General features: G+C 41.1%; 1 long non-coding RNA gene across 1 annotated transcript in view; it reads right to left on the bottom strand.

The window, feature by feature from the left end:
* LOC309623232 overlaps positions 1–10,777 on the bottom strand; it is a 43,612-nt gene that overhangs the window by 9,801 nt on the left and 23,034 nt on the right. The window lies entirely within an intron of this gene.

Here is a 10,777-nt window from a genome sequence, read left to right as displayed (position 1 = left end):
TTAACACTGGACCTTCCCACCCCTACCGCTGCTGCAACTACCTGTTGGCCCAGTCTTCAAGGTCAGCAAACTTCCTCTGCCTGTTGTCCATGGCAGACACTGCTAATTGATTACAGTACTATTTTCTCCTAAAACCAGACTGGGAATCTTTCACAACACAGTGCTGCTCCAAACGCCAACAACTGTTTGGAGTTGGAATGTCAGCTGAGATCTATTTGCCATCCTGGGCTCAAATTTCCTCCTTATCCTGGCAAAGAAAAGTACTACAAACAGGGTTGTAATTTCAACTAAATAAGGGACCTTGGGCAAGTTCCTTACTTTGGGCTCTGATTTGTAAATGGAGAATTGCCTAGTCCTCTCCATTCAAGCATTCTGTGTTGTGGGGATTCTAGAAGTTCTCATCTCTTTTGGAAAATAGGAGCATTTATGTGACACTGCTATCCCAAAGCTCAGCTTCTCCATGACATGGTAGCATTTAGGCAACCTGGACTGTATCTGGACACATCCAACATGACAAGTGTTAGGTGTCCACACAACTGCAGGGGCCATGAAGTATGGTTTATTAACCCTCCCCGACTCCCAGACAAGTTCTCTGGAGTCGTAACAATCAGATTAAGCTCAAGTGAAGCTTGACTGACAGAGTCAAAGAAAACCCACAGGGCTGTCACCTGTTAAGCAGTCAATGCTAGCATCTTCCTTGGCAAGAAACTACATTTTCTCGTCTGGTTTCAGCCTTAAATTGCTTGTATTTGTCCTGGAAACTAGATCAATCATCTCAATCTCTCTCTCTCTCTCTCTCTCTCTCTCCCTGCTTGTAGATCTGAAATAATTTTATATGAAGAAAAGTAAGGCAAATGGCAGAGCAGCAGAGGGTAGAAAAGTCAGTATGTAAGAATGCTAATAGGAAGAATAATACATAATATTTATTGTATGCTTTCTGTGTGTCAAGCGCTGCATTATCACATTTAATCTTGACAACCTAGGAGATATGTACCATCATTAATCTCCATTTTACAGAGGAGGAAATTTAGGCACAGGGTGTTAATGAATTTTTCTAGGGTGCTATAGTGTTTTTGTTATAGAGGGAAATCTGAGTCAGGTCTCTCTGACTTCTTCCATCACACCACACTGACTCTCCCAATTCAACACCGAAGAACTTTCTCAAACCACCTCAGGTGCATTAGTCAAGTCTCGTTCAGTGTAAATAACAGAATATTCAGTATCAGGAAACTGTTCTTCTTCATCTATTGGCTCTGCTTTCACTCTATTCTTAGGCAATCTGTCCCTTCATGGTGGCAAGATGGCCACCATCAGCCCAGACCTAGATCCTATGCCTTCAGCAACCCCAATAGGAGAAATGATTCTCTCTCTCCTTGGTCTTAGTAAAAACCTGGGATTGTGTCTTTTTGGCCTGGCTTCCAGAGTCCCTACCTCTGAAGCATCACTATCGCCAACTGAAAAGAAATGACTTGATTGTCCAGACCTGGGTCAACTGTGCATCCCTGGAGGCAATGGGAGAAAAACGCTTCCAAATTGCAGGGGCTAAAAATTCGGAGGGGATATTCTCCTAAGCAAACTTCAGGTATGGTGTCTTGAAGAAAAGTGGATGGGTATCACCAAGCAGGCAAAAACATTAGATGTCCACTCACTAAACTTGTATCTATGCAACACCACAATATTCCCAAAGAATTGGCCTTGTGGTCATGCTGTATATAGCAGCAGTTAGAAGCTTTGTTCTGGTCAAATTCTAGAAGTTTAGAATTTCTCTTGGTACCGGAACTTGGGCCCAGGTGTAATGTATTAATACTGTCATCCTGGGCAGCCTCTCCATTGTTCCTCCTTTTGCACCTCCGGCCAGCGCTTCATAAAGCCCCCACAGGCAGAAACAAGGGCAGGTTTCTCTCATTCTGGAAAAGGTTGCACATTTGCCCTAAGAAAGTTTTAAGTACTGCCTTGTCACTACACTGGGTGGTAGGAGGGACTCTACCTCCCCTTCAGTCACTTGCTACTCAGATTAGTTTCATTGTTCTTCAAATCCTATTTGTAATTCAAGGCCAGGTTCTCATCCACCTTCTCCATGAAGCTCTTTCCAGTCTTTCCACTGTAGCACTTATCCAGTATCTCTCATGATGCAGGATTTTCTTTCTTTAAAAAGATTTTTTAAATTTCAAAATGTTTGACACATACAAAAAAGAGTACTTGTAATATATGTGCAACTTGTAAAGCATAATTATAAAAAAAAAGTCCATGAACCTACCACCTGATGTAAGAATTCTCTCTGTTTTGGCTGGTGTTTAGGAATGCAATTGATTTTTACATTTTAATCTCATGTCCGGCCACTTTCTTATTTACTTGTTATTATCTTCCTATAACTCTGTTTTCTTCATGTCTTATGGCTTTGCTTAGATGTATAGAATATGTAAGTTTCATGTGTAAAACATTATATTTCAACTTCTGTATACACTACAGCGTGTGCACCACCAAAAATTTAGTTTTCACCCATCAGCATGCAGTTGACCCCTTTTACCCATTTTGCCCTCCGCCGCCCTTCCCCACTGGTAACAACTACTCTGTTCTCTGTATCTATGTGTTTGTTTGTTTGGTTTGGTTTGTTTATTTATTTATTTATTTTTGGTTGGTTTATTTTTTATAATTTACATATAAATGAAATCATATGGTATTTGTCATTTTCCATCTGACTTATTTCACTTAGCATAATACCCTCTGGGTCCAACCATGTTGTTGCAAACAGCAAGATTTTATTCTTATTTATGGCTGAGGAATATTATATATGTATATACCACATCTTCTTTATCCATTCATCTATTGATGGGCATTTATATTGTTTTCATATCTTGGCTATTGTAAGTAATGTTGTGATGAACATAAGGGTGCATATATCTTTTCGAATTAGTGTTTCATATTCTCCAGGGAAATACCAAGATGTGGAATACCTGAATCATATGGTAGTTCTATTCTTAATTTTTTGAGGAATCTTAATACTGTTTTCCATAGTGGCTGCTCTAATGTACATTCCCACCAACAGTGTATGAGGGGTCCTTTTTCTCCACATCCTCACCAACACTTGCTATTTCTTGTCTTTTGGATAATAGCCATTCTCATGGGCGTAAGATAAGGATATCTTGTTGTTTTGTTTTTCACTAATAATTAGAGATGTTGAACATTTTTTCATGTGCCTATTGGCCATCTGTATATCTTCTTTGGAACAATTCCAGACAATATTGAATAGAAACTGTGTTAATAGGTAGACTGTGGTGGATGATGTAATGTACTATCCAGACAACCCTTTGAGAATCAAAGATTCATTTTCACAGCTGCTGGGAGTGCTGCTGGAAAATGGCCCTCAGTTGTGAGTCCTTTCTGGGGACCGCCTTGGTTGAAGAAACCTGTCACACTCAAGGTACGGTTCCTCCTAGGACCAACCCTCATCCAATGACTGACTGACAAGATGGTATAAAGGCCTAGCCTCTTTGTCCCAATTGGGTACACTTCTAAAGGGCCATCCTGGCTCCAGAACTCTGTGAGTTTGGTTGAGGTCTTCATTAGAAATGTTTCCTAGCTCAATTTGTCCCTCTGCCTAAGCCAGCTTTCTTCCTCTCCCTTCCACATATATCGATCTCAGGAGAACTCTTCAACAAGCATTTTGTAGGCTGATCTCTCTCTCAGGTTCTGCTTCCTGTGGAACACAGCCTGTGACAGCTTCCTCACCTGGGTCCTCACTTGCAAGAGAATGTTAGTATATCACCACGAAGAATAAGATTGCAGTAGGGGTTTTGAGAGGTATCCTTTATTGCTTAAGGGAATTCCCTTCTATCTCTCATATGCTGAAAGTTTTTATTATGAATGGGGTCATTTTTCTTCCCCCCTGAAAGACAACAGAAGTTCTGTGATGAGGATGTGCTGGAGGTAAATTTCCCCAGTTTATCTGAAAATATTTTTTGTTTATCCCTCATTCTTGAAAGATAGTTTTTAACTAGCACAAAATTTTAGTCTGATAGTATTTACTCTCAGCACTTTGAAAACTGTTTTCCTCTGTGATTTGATACCCACTGTTACTATTAAGAAATCAACATCAGTCTTTATGGGGGGCACATATTTTCTCTCTCTGGCCATTTTTAAGATTTTTTCTTTGTCTTTGATTTTTCTTCAGCTTCACCGTAGTACATGTAGATATGGGTTTCTTTTTATTTATCCTACTTATTATACACTGTGCTTCCTGCATCTGTAGACTCAGGTTGGTTATCAATTCTCGGAAATTCTCAGCCATTATCTCTATGAATAATCCCCTCCTCTATTCTCTTGTCCTGGGTCTCTGTTAGACAATGCAAGCAATGATACTTTCTCTTTCTATTTTCCGTTTCTCTTAATCACTTATATTTCCCATCTCCTTGTCCCATTTTATTTATTTATTTATTTTTATTTTATTTTTGGCTGCATCAGGTCTTAGTTGTGGCTCACAGGATCTTCATTGCGGCACACAGGCTCTTTGTTGCAGTGTGTGGGCTTCTCTCTAGTTGTGGCGTGCGGGTTTTCCCTCTCTAGTGGAGCACAGGCTCCAGGGCTCGTGGGCTCCATAGTTGTGGCACACAGGTTCCAGAGCACGTGGGCTCTGTAGTTTGTAGCACATGGGCTCTCTCGTTAAGGCTTGCGGGCTCAGTAGTTGTGGTACGTGGGCTTAGTTGCGCCACGGCACATGGGATCTTAGTTCCCCGACCAGGGATCGAACCTGCGTGCCCAGCATTGGAAAGCAGATTCTTTACCACTGGACCACCAGGGAAGTCCCTCCTTGTCTCTTTACAGTGTATTCTAGGTAATTTCTTCAGCTCCATCGTCTGTAAGATAAGTTTACTTATTGTCTTTCAAGCTATACTTACTATGCTATTTAGCCCTAACACAGGCTTAATAGCAATTATAATCTCTAAAATGTTCACTTTTTTCATAATGGCTTGGTCACACTGATAGCTAATTCATCAAATAAAAATATTTCATTTAAAATATATTTTACACATAGTTATTTTATAACCTATATTTGGTAATTTCAAAATCTGAAGTCCTTGGGAATCTAATTAAAATAAAATTTGGTGATTTTGATTACTTTTTCCTCATGGTGGCTTATCTCTTGTGTTTTTGGTGATTTTTTAAATTGTGAGCTTATATTTCATTTAATTTAATGGGAATCATGGGATTAGTAAAGAGAGAAAGAGACAAGAGCTCTCTTTTAAAAAGAGGGAGAGACACGAGATCTTGTGCATGCACCAAGGAAAGGCCATATAAGAATATAACCCCGAAGAGAGCCTTCACCAAGAACCTAACCATGCTGGTACCCTGATCTCAGATTGCCAGCCTTCAAAACCAAGAGAAATAAATGCTGTTTAAGCCACTGTCTATGGTATTTCATTACAGCAGCCCAAATTGCCTGAGATGTATATATATGCTCAGAAACTATTTTCTGTTTTTGTTATCATCCATCTTCTTATTTTAAGCAATGTCAAACCTACTAGGTGCTAAATAAACTTTTTGTTTTAAAATCAGTGGATCCATGAAAGACTTTGCAGATGAATCTCTCTGCATCTTCCTTGCCTGGTTCTGTTTCAGCAATGATTAATTGTTACCTCTTCCTGCTCTGGGTCTTGTCCCTTCCCAGTCAAGAAGCTAAAGCATTTGGGATCAAGCCATCATTCACTTCTTTTCACTGATCTCTACTAATTTCAGAGTTGAACATATTTTAATCAGGGATCAGATCAGCTCCTTGCAGACTGGAATTTCTATTCTCTTCTTTCAAATGTACATCCAAGGGCAGAGTTCACAAGAAGACCCAGGCAAAAAATGCTCCTCTGGCTTCCTCCCACGTCAAGAAGCTCATTCTGGGAAGAGTCCCATGTAAATCTCAAATCTGATGCTACCCGTCAAAAAATATCATTTGAATCTAGTGCTGCTTTAGCATGAGGCCTACTGAAATGTTGATTATATTGGCTGTCTGAAAACTAGCTTTTACAGTTCTACTATGGGAAGCCTAAGAAAAATAACTCAGCAGAGTCAGGGAAGAGCAAGCAAGAGACAATGCCCACATAGACAATTTTAATGGGGCTCAGCTATTCTGAGAGTGTCTAGCAACTGCCGTGGGGTGCTCCTGCAGTTTTGAATGGGTGTGTTCTAGCATTGCCCTGAAAGAAGGAAGGAAGACACTAGGGCCAAACTACTGACCCATTTTCCAAGGGCAAATCGCTTTACTGTGGGAGACACCAAACAGATGCTTTCTCAGGATAGCCAGCAGGGGCGGACAAATTAATGAGATGGTGGCATTTTTGCTTTTATCCTACAAGCTCCAACTGTGATATTTTCTTGGAATCCTCAGATAGATCCCTCTTCATCCTTAACCCAATCCCACATCAACAGAACTCTGACCTGATTCTACCAAGTAGTGAGAACTTGCTTCTCTCCATCTTTGTTTTCTTGCCTGGCCAGCATTTTGCAGGATTGGGTTAAGATTCCTGGTGTACTCCCTGGAGCCAGAGAATTTGCTGGCTCAATGTTGTCCAGTCTGTTCATTTCAAGTGTCCCGGTGAGGGGAAATTAGAGGGACTTGTGTTTAGCTGAGAACGAAATCTCATCACATGGGAGAGAGGGAGGAGGATGAAGGAAGAAGAGAACAGAGCCAACAAAGTAAAAGCCCCAAGGCCATGGTTGGGCTGGGAAAGAGCATCAGCAAGGGGTAGTGGTTAAGGTAAACAAAACCTCATTCAAATTCCAGCACTGTTCCTTCCTGCCTGTGGGACTTAGAGGAAGTTGCTTAGTTTCACTTTCCTCTTCTATGAAATGATATAAAAGGGACTCCCTGGTGGCACAGAGGTTAAGAATCCGCCTGCCAATGCAGGGGACACGGGTTCAAGTCCTGGTCCGGGAAGATCCCATTTGCTGTGGAGCAACTAAGCCTGTGCGCCACAACTACTGAAGCCCATGTGCCTAGAGCCCGTGCTCCACAACAATAGAAGCCACCGCAATGAGAAGCCCGTGCACCACAACGAAGAGTAGCCCCTGCTCAACGCAACTAGAGAAAGCCTGCATGCAGCAACAAAGACCCAACACAGCCAAAAAGAAAAAAAAAAAGATATAAAAATATTATTTTGTTGTAAGAAAAGTGCAGTGCATAAAACATACTGACTGATCTCTTAGTAAATTATTACCTGTTATTATTATGATTATCCCTTCCTCTAGATTGGATCTTCCTGCTTTTCTAAGACTGAGTGCTAGCTACACATCACAGACACTACTATTGTTATAGGTGATAATTTGGTATAATTTGAGGAACCAGAAAAACCACCCCCACCCCCACCAAATAACTCCCTGACCAGCCAGGTGAATGGGGCCTGAAATTCCCATCTTTGGAGTTAATCCAATGGGCAGGAAACTTCCTCCATTACCTGTTTGTCACTTAATATAAATATATTATCTAAGAGTCTATAGTATCCTAAGGCCAAGAATCTTAATTCCTGCATTACACAGTCATGTTTTTTCTATTTTCTTTCTTTTATTGGGGGAGGAGTGCTTTTCTGATTACTCTTAGACAATACAAAGTGCCCTGATGACTTTAACTCCTGGAGTGCAGTCTTACTTGGTCCTAAGAAGGTCAACAGATCAAAGCTCCGACATTCACTAGTATTTGTCACCACCCTCAACTAGGTTGGGGGTGTGGGAGAGGGACCAGTGTCTTTCTTTCTCCATCTTCCCCACCGCCCACCTGGTTTTCCTCACTCATGGCCCATGTCTGGTCCACAGGGATCCCTGACTCTGGAAAATTCTGGGAGTTCCAGACGATCCCAGCACAGCCATCTCTCCTCAGCTTACCCATGGTTCTAACCAGTCCTTCTCTCACCCTTCAGATTCAGTCCCTGTGTGCCGTCAAGCCCCCGGCTACCTTTCAAGCTCCAGGTAAAGGCCTCAGGTTAGAGGGAAGTGGACTGAAGAGTAAAGACTCGCAGCTCAGCTTTCTCCAAAAAAATGCTCACCACAAATCCTCTCTCCCAGCACTTTTATACCCTCACTATGGGATTTAAGAGTCACCTAACCAATTCCCAAAGAAAATTTCTGCATTATGATCTGCCTCAACTGACTGTAGCATTTGAGGTCTCAGTTAAAACTTCTAGTTTAACACATTGTTACATAAACCTATCCCCAAGGGCACCATGGTAAATGTGGTGTGTCTTCTCAGAGCACAAATATTAGTCACAGATTTGTGGTGGGAAGGGAGGAGGGCTATGCAGGGTAGGGGTTTGACTGCTTTACCTGCTAAGAAATACAAATTAAAAATTAAACCAGATTATATTGTGGAGTAGAAAGCAAAGTTGAATGCACATTAAAGTATAACCTGAGACTTCAAAGAAATGTCTCACTTGTGGTGGCTTTTGCAGGCAAAGCCTCCAGCCCACCTCCACTCTCCACCACCTCCAGGAATGAATGTTCACACATCTCTCCTATTAGGTGCTAAGGGTGGGTGGGAGGAGGCACTCCTTGCAGCTCTGCATGAAGACATTATCAGCTATTTACTAATTGTAGTGGAGATAGTAATCAAGTCACCCAGAAGCTGCACTGGCCTACCGACATTCATTATCACATTTTTTGCAGACTTGTATATTAAATTATCAGGGATGAGGAAACAGAACAATAGGCTGTTGCTTTGTGTTTTTTGACAGAATATGGGAAACAGGTACAGAGTAGGAAAAAAACCTCTTAGAACTGTGCTGTCCAGCATGGTAGTCTCTAACCACACGTGGCTGCTGAGCCCTTTGTAATGTGGCCAGTCCAACTTAGATGGGCTGGCATGTAAAGTACAGCCTAGATTCTGAAGAACTAGTATAAAAAAAAGAAGGGAAACTATCTCATGGATAAGTTTTCATGTTGATTATATGCTGAAATGGTCATGTTTGGATATACTAAGTTAAATAAAATATATTATTGATATTAATTTTACTTTAAAAAAAAGAACTTTAAAAAACAGTGGCTATCAGAACATTTAAAATCACATATATGGCTCGTATTTGTGGCTTGCATTCTAGTGCAGTTGCATAGCTCTGTCTTTTGATGATCTAATTCAATGGTCAGCAAACTATGGCCTGTGGGCCAGGATCCAGCCCACTATCTGTTTTTGTCAATAAAGTTACAGTGGAACACAGTTACGCCATTTCTTTGCATATCGTCTGTATGAGTGTTTTCATACTATAAGATTTGAGTTGTTGCAAAGGGACTGTACGGGCTGCAAAGCTTAAAATATTTATTATTTGGATCCTTATAGAAAAAATTTGCAGAGTCCTGATAATCCAACTCTATATTTTCCAAGGGAGAAAGCAAAGCCCAGAAAGAGAAAATGACTAACCCAACGGCCCGTGAACACGTGAGGCAGTGGCAGGGCTGCACCTGTTCCTCCTCCTTGCATTACACTGTGCCTCAGCTTACTTGATGGGGCTGAGGTGGAGGAAGTTATTCCGCGTAGGAGGATGAACTCAGCCTCCACTTCACAGTGAGAGACTCAGTTCCATCCCAGGGCACAGAAGGGCCCTGAACAAAAAAGCAAGGCACAAGGAAAAGGCTCACAGAGAAGGCTAGAGCCCACCTTGGGGTTGTGGGGCTGGTGGGAGTTCCAAGGCTAACTCTCCTACCATACAACTACTTTGTTTCATATTATTTCAGAAATATCTTCACTGGGTCACAGTTTACTGCTATTTCCACTACATCTTAGAGAGTTGATACCAAAAAAAAAAAAAAAAATCCCACTCCATTTAAAAAATATTGCTGAATTATTTACAAAACCCTTTTCAAAGCTCTGACCCTTATATTACTCAATGGTCTTTAATAAGGATAAACCACATGACATATTTCTCCTAGGACTTAGAGAAAGGAAATATGTTGTCCCTCCAGATGGACTCACATAGGTTTTTAAATAATAGAATGAGAATTCTACAACTCAATATGTTGCTCATTTTGTGTGGGCTCCCAGGATGACTGGAGCTAAACCTGCTTAATTTCAGTTACTAGCTCATCCAAGGGGTCTTGTGATGGTTAATTTTATGTGTCAAATTGACTGGTGCATGGCATGTCTAGATATTTGGCTAAACATTATATCTGGGTGTGTCTATGAGAGTGCTTCCAGATGAAATTAGCATTTGAAATCAGTGGACTCAGTAAAGCAGATTGCCCTCCCCCATGTGTGTGGGCACAATCCAATCCGAATAGAACAAAAGATGGAGGAAGGGAGAATTTGTTCCTTGTTGGCTGGGACATCAGTCTCCTGCCCTCGGACTGAGACTTACACCATCAGTTGCCCTGGTTCTCAGGCCTTTAGATTTGGACTGAACTACACCATCGGCTTTCCTGAGTCTCCAGCTTGCAGGTGGCAGATCTTGGGACTTTTTAGCTTTCATAATTGAATGAGTCAAGTAGGATATATATATCCTATTGCTTCTGTTTTTCTGGAGAACCCTGACTACTATAGGTCTATTACATTATACCCTTCCTTCAGTCTCACCCAACTTTTATTTACTAGCACATTTCTTTCCACACTCACTGTTACTTCCTTTGTGCTTTTTTCAACAAATATTTATTTAGGGCCAACTAAGAGCCATAACCTTGAAATACAAAAAGAAATAGTTTCTATTCTCAAGGAATTTACAATATAAATGTTAAAGTGAAGAAAATCACTTACCCACCGGAAATATATAGAGGCAGCCAGCCTGTTGAGTGGAGTAGGTGATACCCTTTACAA

The sequence above is a fragment of the Balaenoptera borealis genome (genome assembly GCF_965194805.1).
Source record: "Balaenoptera borealis genome assembly, chromosome: 2".
Taxonomy (NCBI): Eukaryota; Metazoa; Chordata; class Mammalia; order Artiodactyla; family Balaenopteridae; genus Balaenoptera; species Balaenoptera borealis.
The sequence above is the reverse complement of the archived record's forward strand: the minus strand, read 5'-3'. Positions and strand labels throughout refer to the sequence as shown.